The sequence below is a fragment of the Oncorhynchus tshawytscha genome, linkage group LG14 (genome assembly GCF_018296145.1).
Source record: "Oncorhynchus tshawytscha isolate Ot180627B linkage group LG14, Otsh_v2.0, whole genome shotgun sequence".
NCBI lineage: Eukaryota > Metazoa > Chordata > Actinopteri > Salmoniformes > Salmonidae > Oncorhynchus > Oncorhynchus tshawytscha.
The window spans coordinates 17,754,813-17,766,799 of NC_056442.1; the positions used below are offsets into that span (position 1 = coordinate 17,754,813).

Sequence of the window (11,987 nt, forward strand, 5' to 3'; positions counted from 1 at the left end):
CCCTTTCTACATAAAACCACTATTGCAGATAAAGAGGGTCGTTATGTGATCGTAATAGGAGAGATCCACTCTACTTCTGTAACTCTACTAAATATCTAAATATCTATGGGCCCAACATTGATAACCCCTTTTTTTTCAAAAGAGCCATTGCCCTGATTCCAGATACAGTATCTATAATTCCATGTGTATAACTTGTATTATCATCTACATTTATGATGAGTATTTCTGTTGAAACGATGTGGCTATGCAAAATCACTTGATGTTCTTGGAACAAGTGAATCTAATAAACCAATGTAAACTCAGATTTTTTTATATAAATATAAACTTTATCAAACAAAACATGCAAAAAAAAAAATGGCGCCCTACACTTTGACTGGCTGTTGTCTAATCGCTCCCGTTAACGGGATTGCAGCCATAAGAAGTTTTAAAGATGAAGCCATTTCCATAATCATAAAGTAGAGTACTGCTGGCAATCAAGTGTCAAGTGAGGTAAATTTTTTCATATGCGTACACAATTTCCCATAATGATCTCCCTAAGGTCAATGTCAGTGCCCCCGCGAAATCGAATTACCATAATCAAAAAAATCCCCATAAAAATCTGTCAATTTAAGATAGAGATACTGTATCCTTTTTTTTTTGCATTGGATGTGTCTCGATTCACCACATCCGGCTATGTAGGAACACTTAGAATGGTTTGGCCTACAAACTATTATGACACATCTATGGAAAGGTGAGACTCGTGCATGTAGGTTTTGCTCTAGGACGCCCACAGGCCTCACAAGACTCGTCTGTAGGTCCCCGGTACCAGTCCCAAAAAATTGGAAGTCTATATGGAGACTGCTTAGTGACAAAAATAAGGGGTTAAATACAGTGCTTACAGAAAGTATTCAGACCCCTTCCCTTGTTCCACATTCTGTTACGTTACAGTCTTATTCTCATGTTATTCCCTCATCAATCTACACACAATATCCCATAATGACAAAGCAAAACAGGTTTTTAGATTTTTTTTAGAAACACACCTGTCTATATAAGGTCACACAGTTGACAGTGCATGTCAGAGCAAAAACCAAGCCATGAGTTTGAAGGAATTGTCCATAGAACTCCGAGACAGGATTGTGTCGAGGCACAGATCTGGGGAAGGGTACCAACACATTTCTGCAGCATTGAAGGTCTCCAAGAACACAGTGGTCTCCATCATTCTTAAATGGAAAAAGTTTGCAGCTACCTAGAGCTGGCAGCCCAGCCAAACTAATCAGGGGATAAGGGCCTTGGTCAGGGGCCTTGGTCTGGGAGGTGTCCAAGAACCCAATGATCACTCTGACAGAGCTCCAGAGTTCCTCTGTGGAGGTGGGAGAGCCTTCCAGAAGGACAACCATCTCTGCAGCACACCAACAATCAGGCCTTTATGGTAGAGTGGTCAGAAGGAAGCCAGTCCTCAGTAAAAGGCACATGACAGCCTTCTTCGAGTTTGCCAAAATGACTCTCAGACCATGAGAAACAAGATTCTCTGGTCTGATGAAACCAAGATTGAACTCTTTGGCCTGAATGCCAAGCGTCACGTCTGGAGGAAACCTGGCACCATCCCTACGGTGAAGCATGGTGGTGACAGCATCATGCTGTTGGGATGTTTTCCAGCGGCAGGGACTGGGAGAGTAGTCAGGATCGAGGGAAAAATTAACGGAGCAAAGTACAGAAAGATCCTTGATGAAAAGAACGCTCCAGAACGCTCAGGACCTCAGACTGGGGCAAAGGTTCACCTTTCAACAGGACAACAACCTTAAACACATATCCCAGACAAAACAGGAGTGGCTTCGGGACAAGTCTCTGAAAGTCTTTGAGTGGCCCAGCCAGAGTCTGGACTTGAACCCCATTGAACATCTCTGGAGAGACTTGAAAATAGCTGTGTAGCAAAGCTACTCATCCAACCTGACAGAGCTTGAGAGGATCTGCAGAAAATAATGGGAGAAACTCCCGAAATACAAGTGTTCCAAGCTTGTAATGCCAAAGAAAGAAGACTAGAGGCTGTAATCACTGCCAAAGGTGCTTCAACAAAGTACTGAGTAAAGGGTCTGAATACTTATGTAAATGAAATATATATAAATATATTTTATATATCTTTGCAAACAATTCTGAAAAGCAGTTTTTGCTTTGTCATTATGGGGTTTTGTGTGTACATTAATGAGGGAAAAAATGATTTAATACATTTTAGAATAAGACAGTAACGTAACAAAATGTAGAAAAAGGAAAGGGGTTTCAATACTTTCCAAATGCACTGTAGCTCAGCAGTATTCCCCACCTCCCCGGCTTAGGCAGAGCTTCAGACGGTCTTTTTTATTCATCTGGCCTGATTGCCGACCCCAAACCTACAGTACTGTACAATAGATTTATCACACTGTAATATCTGTTTGGATGGATTGCTTTGGATACCCTCCAAGAACTGAGAAGAAAATGCCTATGATTATCCATATATGGATACATATCATTATGGATGTCTCTATTGTTATTGAGTGATACTCTGATGTCAAATACTATCAAACACATCATGCATTAAAGCTCATCATAGCACTTGAGTGAGTATATACACTACAGCATACCAGGTATCAGAGCTACCTTTATCAGGTTTCCTTCCTGCTGTCTGATGGGAACCTAAGCAATTTTCTTGTCAGGCAGTGGAAACCGGTTGTTACATTGCTATGCAAACAAGCAGTGACATGGCTCCTCCCACATTTAACCACATTTGAGTCTTAGATACACTTGTTCGCTGCATCGCCTCCTCGGTACTTGTCTACACATTTCATGGACAAAGGAGACCCCACGTGGAAATATATCTGGGTTTATGTGAGATTAGAGACGGTGTTGTGACACACAGGAGGAGCTCTGCCCCCATGGATCGTGTTGGCGGGGGCATCGAGAAGTTCAGGATCTTCAAGAAGGATGACTGTGAGGCTGACTGGATTAAGGTGACGGAACGCAGCTTTGGCCAGGTTTACAGAGTGAAACTCAAGCTTTGGAGGGAAAATTGTGCCCTGAAAAGCTTCGAAACCATCCTCACTGGCATCAGTTTATACATGTATTGTTAATGTGGTTTTATGACAGGACAGAGCAACCAATAAATCACATCATTTAATTGCCAGTTTTGAATAGAATAACAATCACTAAAAGAGAGCTCATTTGGGTGTTTGGATAAGTAGCAGCTTGCAGTTTTGGTCTAAATATCGGGAAAATAAATGTGTTCGATTTGAAAGATTGAAAATGACAACAGAAACATTTTTACTGAGGCTGCTCAGGTGTGAAAAAACCCTGTCAACTCCCCCTTACACTTCTCTTTTCTTTGCTTGTAGGAGAATGATAGAGGAGGCATCCAAGATGGAGAAAGTGACATTCAAGTACATCTACGGGGAGTGTAATGACCCTCCCGCCATGGTGATGGAGTACATGAGTAATGGCTCCATGGATCATCTCCTCACCAGCCACGTGTTGGTGTGGCCCAAGAAGTTCCAGACGATTCACGAGGCCACCACGGGCATGAACTTCCTTCACAGCATGAACCCTCCACTTCTCCACCTGAACCTCAAGCCTTCAAGCATCCGTCTAGACGATCACCTCCACATCAAGGTGAGGATAGCTCTTTAGAGACGCCGATATGCCGTTAAAGCAGCTATAACTTTTTTTTAAAGTGTAATGAGCGAGACGAGAGTCATTAATGATCTCTTGACTCTTTTTTAATTAGGCATGCAAACATTAAAACGTGTAGGGTTATATTTCAATAAGAGTTCAGTGGTACATGCTAATGATTATCAGTATGAAGAAAATTTCCCTCCAAAGATTTCAGTTTTTGACTTAATTAAGTGGGAGGTTGGGAGCAAGAAGGAGTTAATTGAGAATTTGATGGCAAGAGGAAACATTTGCTACATACCTCCAGAGACTTTTACCCTGTGCCCTGAGCATCGGGAACCAAGTTCGATGTTTACAGGTAAGGTAGTTGCCAAGGGTGAATTCCTACAAACTCACACATAGGCCCACTATAGAACTGTGTCATTAGGCTAGTATTCTCTCTCTCTGCAGACAAATTCCCTAGTGTATGAAGTAATACATACAAACTATAACTATAATTAACACTGACTATAAGTCATAGATTTTTTTCAATATTAATTTCTAATATGGTATTATCTTTGATCATGTTATTTAGATTCAATTTACACTTAACAAAAATATAAACGCAACATGTAAAGTGTTGGTCCCATGTTTCATGAGCTGAAATAAAAGATCCCAGAAAATGTCCATATGCACAAAAATCATATTTCTCTCAAAATGTCTGCACAAATTTGTTTACATCCCTGTTACTGAGCATTTCTCCTTTGCCAAGATAATCTATCCACCTACAGGTATGGCATATCAAGAAGCTGATTAAACAGCATGATTATTACACAGGTGCACCTTGTGCTGGGGACAATAAAAGGCCACTCTAAAATGTGCAGTTTTGTCAACAACACAATGCCACAGATGTTTCAAGTTGTGAGGGAGCGTGCAATTGGAATACTGACTGCAGAAATGTCCACCAGAGCTGTTGCCGGAGAATTTAATGTTAATTTCTCTTCCATATGTCACCTCCAACATCATTTTGGGGCAGCAGGGTAGCCTAGTGGTTAGAGTGTTGGACTAGTAACCGGAAGGTTGCAAGTTCAAACCCACGAGCTGATAAGGTACAAATCTGTCATTCTGCCCCTGAACAGGCAGTTAACCCACTGTTCCTAGGCTGTCATTGAAAATAAGAATTTGTTCTTAACTGACTTGCCTAGTTAAATGAAAGTAAAATATATATATAATTTTTAGAGAAATTGGCAGTATGTCCAACCAGCCACGGAAACCACAGAACCATGTGTAACCACGCCAACCTCCACACCGTGCTTCTTCACCTGCAGGATCGTCTGAGACCAGCCACCTGGACAGCTGATGAAACTGTGGGTAAATGCTCATCTTTCATGGCCACTGGTGCACTGGAGAAGTGGGCTCTTCATGGATGTATCCCGGTTTCAACTGTACCAGGCAGATGGCAGACAGCATGTATAGAGTTGTATGGGCGGGTGGTTTGTTGATGTCAACGTTGTGAAGAGAGTGCCCCATGGTGGTGGTGAGGTTATTGCATGGTCAGGCATAAGCTACGGACAACAAACACAATTGTATTTTATCGATGGCAATTTGAATGCACAGAGATACCGTGACTAGATCCTGATGCCCATTGTCATGCCATTCATCTGCCGCCATCACCCATGTCGCAAAGACCTGTATACAATTCCTGGAAGCTGAAAATGTCCCAGTTTTTCCATGGCCTGCATACTCACCAGACATGTCACCCATTGACCATGTTTGGGATGCTCTGGATCTACGTGTACGTCAGCGTGTTCCAGTTCCCACGAATATCCAGCAACTTCGCACAGCCATCGAAGAGGAGAGGGACAACATTCCACAGGCTACAATCAACATCCTGATCAACTATATGCAAAGGAGATGTGTTGTGCTGCTTGAGGCAAATGGTGGTCACACCAGATACTGACTGGTTTTCAGATCCACGCAATTATCTTTAAAAAAAACGTATCTGTGTTCAACAGATGCATATCTGTATTCCCAGTCGTGTGAAATCAATAGATTAGGGCATAATGGATGTATTGCAATTACCGCATTTCCTTAAATGAACCATAACTGAGTAAAATCTTTGAAATTGTTGCATGTTGCATTCATATTTTTCTTCAGTGTAATTAGACACATGGGGAAAGAACCACATACACATTATCTGGTATTACGTGTTCCTTGTTTTAATTTAGCTTCTCTGTTGTTATGTGGGAAATCCTGACCCAGAAGAACCTTATCAAGGTGGGAAATGTGAGTAGTGGTAATGCATTCTGATTCATGTATCAATTCTTTCTTTTTATTGAATCACAGACACGGTAGTGTTTGACAAAGTTCAGGTTGTTAAACTATACGAGCTAATAATCACATTTTACTTTGAGAGGTCATGTTTTTCAAATGATTTCTTATCTGAATGAACATATAACTTCCTGTGATACAGGTAAAAGGTCAGGTGTGGAAAAGATCCCTGAGACAAGCCACACAAAAGTGAGCAGATGATCACAATAATGCAACGGTGCTGGGATCAGGATCCCAGAGAGAGGCCGACTTCTCAGGTAACACTTCACCTGATTGCAGATCTGTTTGTGCTGTAAATTACTGGAGAATAGAATGGAAATATTATTGTTAATTTGGTTAAAAAGAAAATGTGTTCTTCCTTTTTTTCTAACCCCAGACACACCCACATGTTGAGAGGCACAGTTTCAGCCACGGTGCAGTGCAAGATGAAGAGATATTTTGGGGTTTTACTCAATGGCACAATAGTAATGATCTGAAACCAGCAGCCCTCCAGTAGCCAATTCAGTCCACATTTTTCCATTTCCAGGCTTCTGGCCTACCTACGGCCAACCAACTCCTATGGTCATTGTCGTCAATGCCAGGCATACAAAACGATCTGGGATCGGTCTAGATAACATTGTGTGTTCTTCGCCATACCAAACAGCAAACAACAACAAAACAATCCTATATTGGAGACAGCAAAAGGGGGAGAATAGCCACAATGTGTTATTATCAGAAACAGTATAGAAACAGAATGGCCACCACTTTGTAATCACTAAAAGTCAAGAAGGAAATTATGAACAGCCTTTGTTGTCTCCAAGTGCCATAGGCTTAACTTTTCAAAGAAAAATAAACAGTTTAAGCCCACACAATACCCATGTGAGTGCTCCAGCGCATTGTTTCTTGAAAACAAGGCAAGCCCATGTAACAAGGTTATATTGGTGATTTCCTTTGCCACTTTATTGTTAAGCCAATGGGTTTTTGGTTTGAGTTTGTCTTGCCTTCACCTACTCAACATGGCATCTTATTGGCTGGTTTGCGTAGCTTGCTTACGAGGGGGGATGTTCCAGTTAGAATCGTCCCAGTGAACAAGCACCAAACCAGCGGTAAGTTGGTGGTTGCCAAGCACTGTACATCAAAGTGATTTTTATACTCTCAAGTGATGATTTAAATGTACAATTTATATCAAATTGTTTGTAAATGTTATTCGAACATCACACATAAGATGCAGCGGTTTTTGGAGAATATTTGTTGTGCATTTTGTTGTAAAGAATTCCCGCCAGTACTAGCTAGCAACTTACTGTGTCTGGTGGGGGGGGTTCAAATATTTTGTACAGTGCGTGAATGCAGAGTTGGATGGTGAGACGTGCATTGCATGACGTGCAATTTTGTGCCGTTCCTATCAGAATAAATCTACATGACTGGTGCTACATGTTGGAGTTCCGTGTCGTTGACTGATTGTACACAACGCAAGAAGAGTATTGTTACACCCATCTGTTGGAGAATGACACAATATGGTTGAACATGTTGTGTGGTCTTTGTTCAGTAAACGATTGGCTGATCTTACACTGGCTGAGGCCAGATCCTCAGACGGGTTGCAAAGGGAGGGTCTATTACTGGTAACTTTAGAAATTTAACAGTAAACTACCAGAATTTTGGTAAATTTCAAAGATTTTATGGAATTTTCATCACAAGACATCTAGTGGCCTTTTTAAGTACATCAGATTATCACTGGTGTCTGTAATTATCTCTGGCCCACTGCGTGGCCTTAACCTGTCCCACTATTGTTTGTGGAGAAATGCTCTGATGAAGGTCAACTGACTGAAAGCTTAGTCTCTATTAAAATGTATTTGTATCTGACTGGAAGTTTGATACTTTTTCCTGTTTCTCAAGTTATGCATTTTGCTTCCAGCACCTTCACTATTCAGTTTTGGGTGTGCGGTAGATTCTGCCTTTTTATCTACACAGATTTTCATCACATGTAAAAAATACAACATAGTAAAATAAGATGATTTTAAGATAAAGAAATTGAATGTCAAAGCTGTAAAACATCATCCTAAATATAACCCATCAACATAGTGAAAACCATTTGTGTGTTTCAGTATTAAAAATCCTTTATTTTTTACACACTTGTATTTATTTTACTATGTCCACATATGTTTGTTGTAAATGTTTAGGGGCCGAACTGTTTGTTGTGAAAAAAGTAAATATTGGAAGAGTTGCAGAGATAGTAAGGGTATTCGTCGTCGGAAGATGAGGAATCATCGGACCAAAGCGCAGTGTGGTAAGTGTTCATGCTTTCTTTATTTAAACTGAACACTATAACAAAAATAACAAAGAGAATAACCGAAACAGTCCTGTAAGGTGCAAACACTAAACAGAAATTAACTACCCACAAAAACAATGTGGGAAAAAGCTACCTAAGTATGGTTCCCAATCAGAAACAACAATAGACAGCTGTCCCTGATTGAGAACCAAAAACAAAGAAATACAAAAACAGAAAAAAGAACATAGAATGCCAAATTACACCCTGACCAAACCAAAATAGAGACATAAAAAAGCTCTAAGGTCAGGGCGTGACAGAGATATTTGAAAATAATGACATTGTTGATTAGATGCTTTTTTCATTAATTAGGCCATTTTCTCTTGAACCATATGGTCTATTTACTAAAAACTCATGGACAATACAGACACAGATAAAAATATATATATATATATATATTTTTTTACACTACCGGTCAAAAGTTTTAGAACACATATTAATTCAAAGGTTTTTTGTGTGGTTTTTTAAACTATTTTCTACATTGTAGAATAATAGTGAAGACATCAAAACGATGAAATAACACATATGGAATCATGTAAGAGAATGCCAAGAGTGTGCAAAGCTGTCATCAAGGCAAAGAGTGGCCATTTGAAGAATCTCACATATAAAATATATTTTGATTTGTTTAACCCTTTTTTGGTTACTACATGATTCCATATGTGTTATTTCATCATTTTGATGTCTTCAATATTATTCTACAATTTAGAAAATAGTAAAAATATAGAAAAAGCCTTGAATGAGTATGTGTTCTAAAACTTTTGACCGGTAGTTTATATGAATACATTTTATTATTAAAGTAAAAATGATTAAAGTTGCCATAGATTACCTGTTAATTACAGAAAATGATGGTACATTTGATAAATTACCGGTAGTTTATTTACCAAGTGCTTTTAAAAATGTTTTTTTTACCATCACTCCGACCTGAATTGCACAGCACTCAGTAACTCTGCATCTGTTTCCGTTAAAGATCATAATTATCCTGTCCGGGGCTTGTAGACTGTAAGCTTTCTGATCTTAGACTTTGAGGAGACTCCGAGAGACTCGGAGAGCACATGCTCTGCTCAGTGTAATGCTTATTGATGTGAGATGCCTTGTTGTAATATTCTAAAATGAACTCGGATAAGATTTGATCATTTACAGGAGCTGCAGGTCACCTAGTAAGGAAGCAATTAAAGGCAGAGGATTAAAGTGCCATGTTAATGAATACTAACGAACACCATATGTATGCAAACACTGCCGCATCGAAATTAGCAACAATTTTCCGGTCCTGTAAGCATATCGGTGGGATTTGATTTATGCATCAAACTTTGTTACAACCACAATTTGATTAGCTGCATTATCATGCCCTCCTTTATTGAGCCAGTAGGCCCATATTTTCCATATTACAGCATTATTATGCATAAGAATAGGTTATTTGCATTATACTATCATAAAACAGACACCTTAATTCTGTATGAACAAAAGTGTACGTTTGTTTCCGTGTGATTTTTCTTGGGCCCTTGAATATTGTCTTGGCTACAGCAGTTGTTGTACATTATGAAACGTTTTCATAAAACTATGTTGCCTCATGGATTTTATGATCAGTCTTTCCCAAGATCAAAAACACTAATGTTTGAACAGAATTCCAAATGAATAAATGACAATATTCACACTTGTACACATCTTGTTAACCATTTTGAGTATGACAGATGCATGCAGCAATTTGAGATTCTGTTATCAACATGCAAACCTCTTTGTATGTTTCTTTATTTCCAGATACTGTTCGAAAGACAGAAGCTCTGAGTGATGTCCTGGGAATAGGTGGATGTAGCAACGGGGAAAAGGCACACTCACCTGATTATACCATGCTGTCGTCCAGCTGCAGGAGAGTGAGTGCTCAGTGCTGCATCCTCCATCAATGTTGAGATAACAAATACAGAATCCACCATCAATGTTGAGATAACAAATACAGAATCCACCATCAATGTTGAGATAACAAATACAGAATCCACCATCAATGTTGAGATAACAAATACAGAATCCACCATCAATGTTGAGATAACAAATACAGAATCCACCATCAATGTTGAGATAACAAATACAGAATCCACCATCAATGTTGAGATAACAAATACAGAATCCACCATCTCTACAGAATCCACCATCTCAGAATCCTCCATCTGATAACTGAGATAACAAAACAGAATCCTCCTCTCTCTGTCTCTCTCTCTCTCTCTCTCACAGTTTGCTCTCCCATGTGAATTTAAAAGAAGCCCATGATAATGTCAACTGTATGGTTGTATAATGTATGCATCTTATAAACAGTTCTCCTTAGCTCCGGTCACATGTCCATCTGGTGCATCTCCAATATATGGGACAGAAAATGTTCTGCAGAATATCAATAGCTAACTGTTACATGTCAAGGTGATAAATAACTACTCCATTAATAACAACATTAACTTGTTGATGTGCTGCTATTATGATGACTACTATTAATGCTTCATTTTCATTATATCTCCATTAAGAAATCCACGTGCTCACTCGTCAACCCTTCAGGTGAGAACTGAAGAAGGAAATGCTTTGCTAGTTAGAGAAATTGACAAAAGCTGTCCCTTTGGATCATGTGACAAAATGTCTATCTCGCTCTGACTCTTAGACCTGGGACAAAACAACAACTGTGCAAAATGAATAATGCATAGGAGGAAAGCCTTGTATCTCTTTAGATAAAGCCAACTTGTATGCAAATGCATGCACATTTTAATAAACCATGGCTAACGGCCTTGAGAACGTTGTGCGTCTCCTCCTTACGTGGCTGGGGAGCGCCGACGAGTGCAAGGAGCTCCGTGGGAGGATGGTGTTTCACGTGGCAAGTGTGTACGGCCACCTCACAATCGCCAAGCTCCTGCTCAGTAAGGGAGTTGACGACAACGGGACTCCCTGACCAGCGCTCTACACCTGGCTGCCGAGGAGGGCCCACAACAGGGTGGCCAGGTGGATGGTGAAAGCTGGTGCCGGTCAACTCCCTGGACAGCTGGCATTACACCCCTTTACACTTCGCTGCCCTCAATGGACACACGGGCATCTGCAGGTTGCTGTTGGGCAACTGGGCGATCCCTGACCCCACAGTTGGACGCCAATGCACTTGGCTGTGCTGAAGGGGAAGCTCACCAGGGCTCTGTGGACCTGCCAGGGAAGGGCGGCTGGACGCCCCTTCCACTTGACCTGCCACCACAGGCAGGAAATGTGGTGTCCAAGCTGCTGGCGGCTAAGGCCAATCCCAACGTGGCAGAGGATAGCGGCTGGACGGCACTCCACTTGGAGTGTAATGGTGGGCTTTTCCCCAGTGTGCTCCAGTTTATCACGCATCGGGCCAACGTCAACGCTCAGAACAACAGCCAGGCCACCCCGTTACACCTGGCTGCCCAGAATGGCAGCGTTCTCATGACCAAAGCCCTGCTATTGAACGGGGCAGAGAGGATTAGTAAGGATTCGACAGGCTGCACAGCCCTATACCTGGCCAGGAAGTGTCAGAAAGAGGAGGTAGTGCAGCTACTGGAGGACAGTTAGTGAGCCTTTCACACTACTGAGCCGAACCGAGCTGAGCAATGCCAAGCTGTACTGAGCTGAACCGAGCCAAACAACTTAGCTGGCCTGGTTACATATCCACTATTGTTGCTGGAACTGTGCTAAAAATAATAATGTGAGAAGAAGCTATCCGAGTCAGTACAATTTGGTTTGGGTTGGCAAGATAGTGTACTAGAAAGGGTACTAGAAAGAGAAC

At 40.8% G+C, this 11,987-nt stretch overlaps 1 pseudogene; it reads left to right on the forward strand.

Annotated features, from left to right (window-relative positions):
* The first annotated feature begins 2,772 nt into the window (after window positions 1–2,772).
* On the forward strand, window positions 2,773–11,773 carry LOC112267349 (annotated as a pseudogene).
* Window positions 11,774–11,987: the final 214 nt, after the last annotated feature.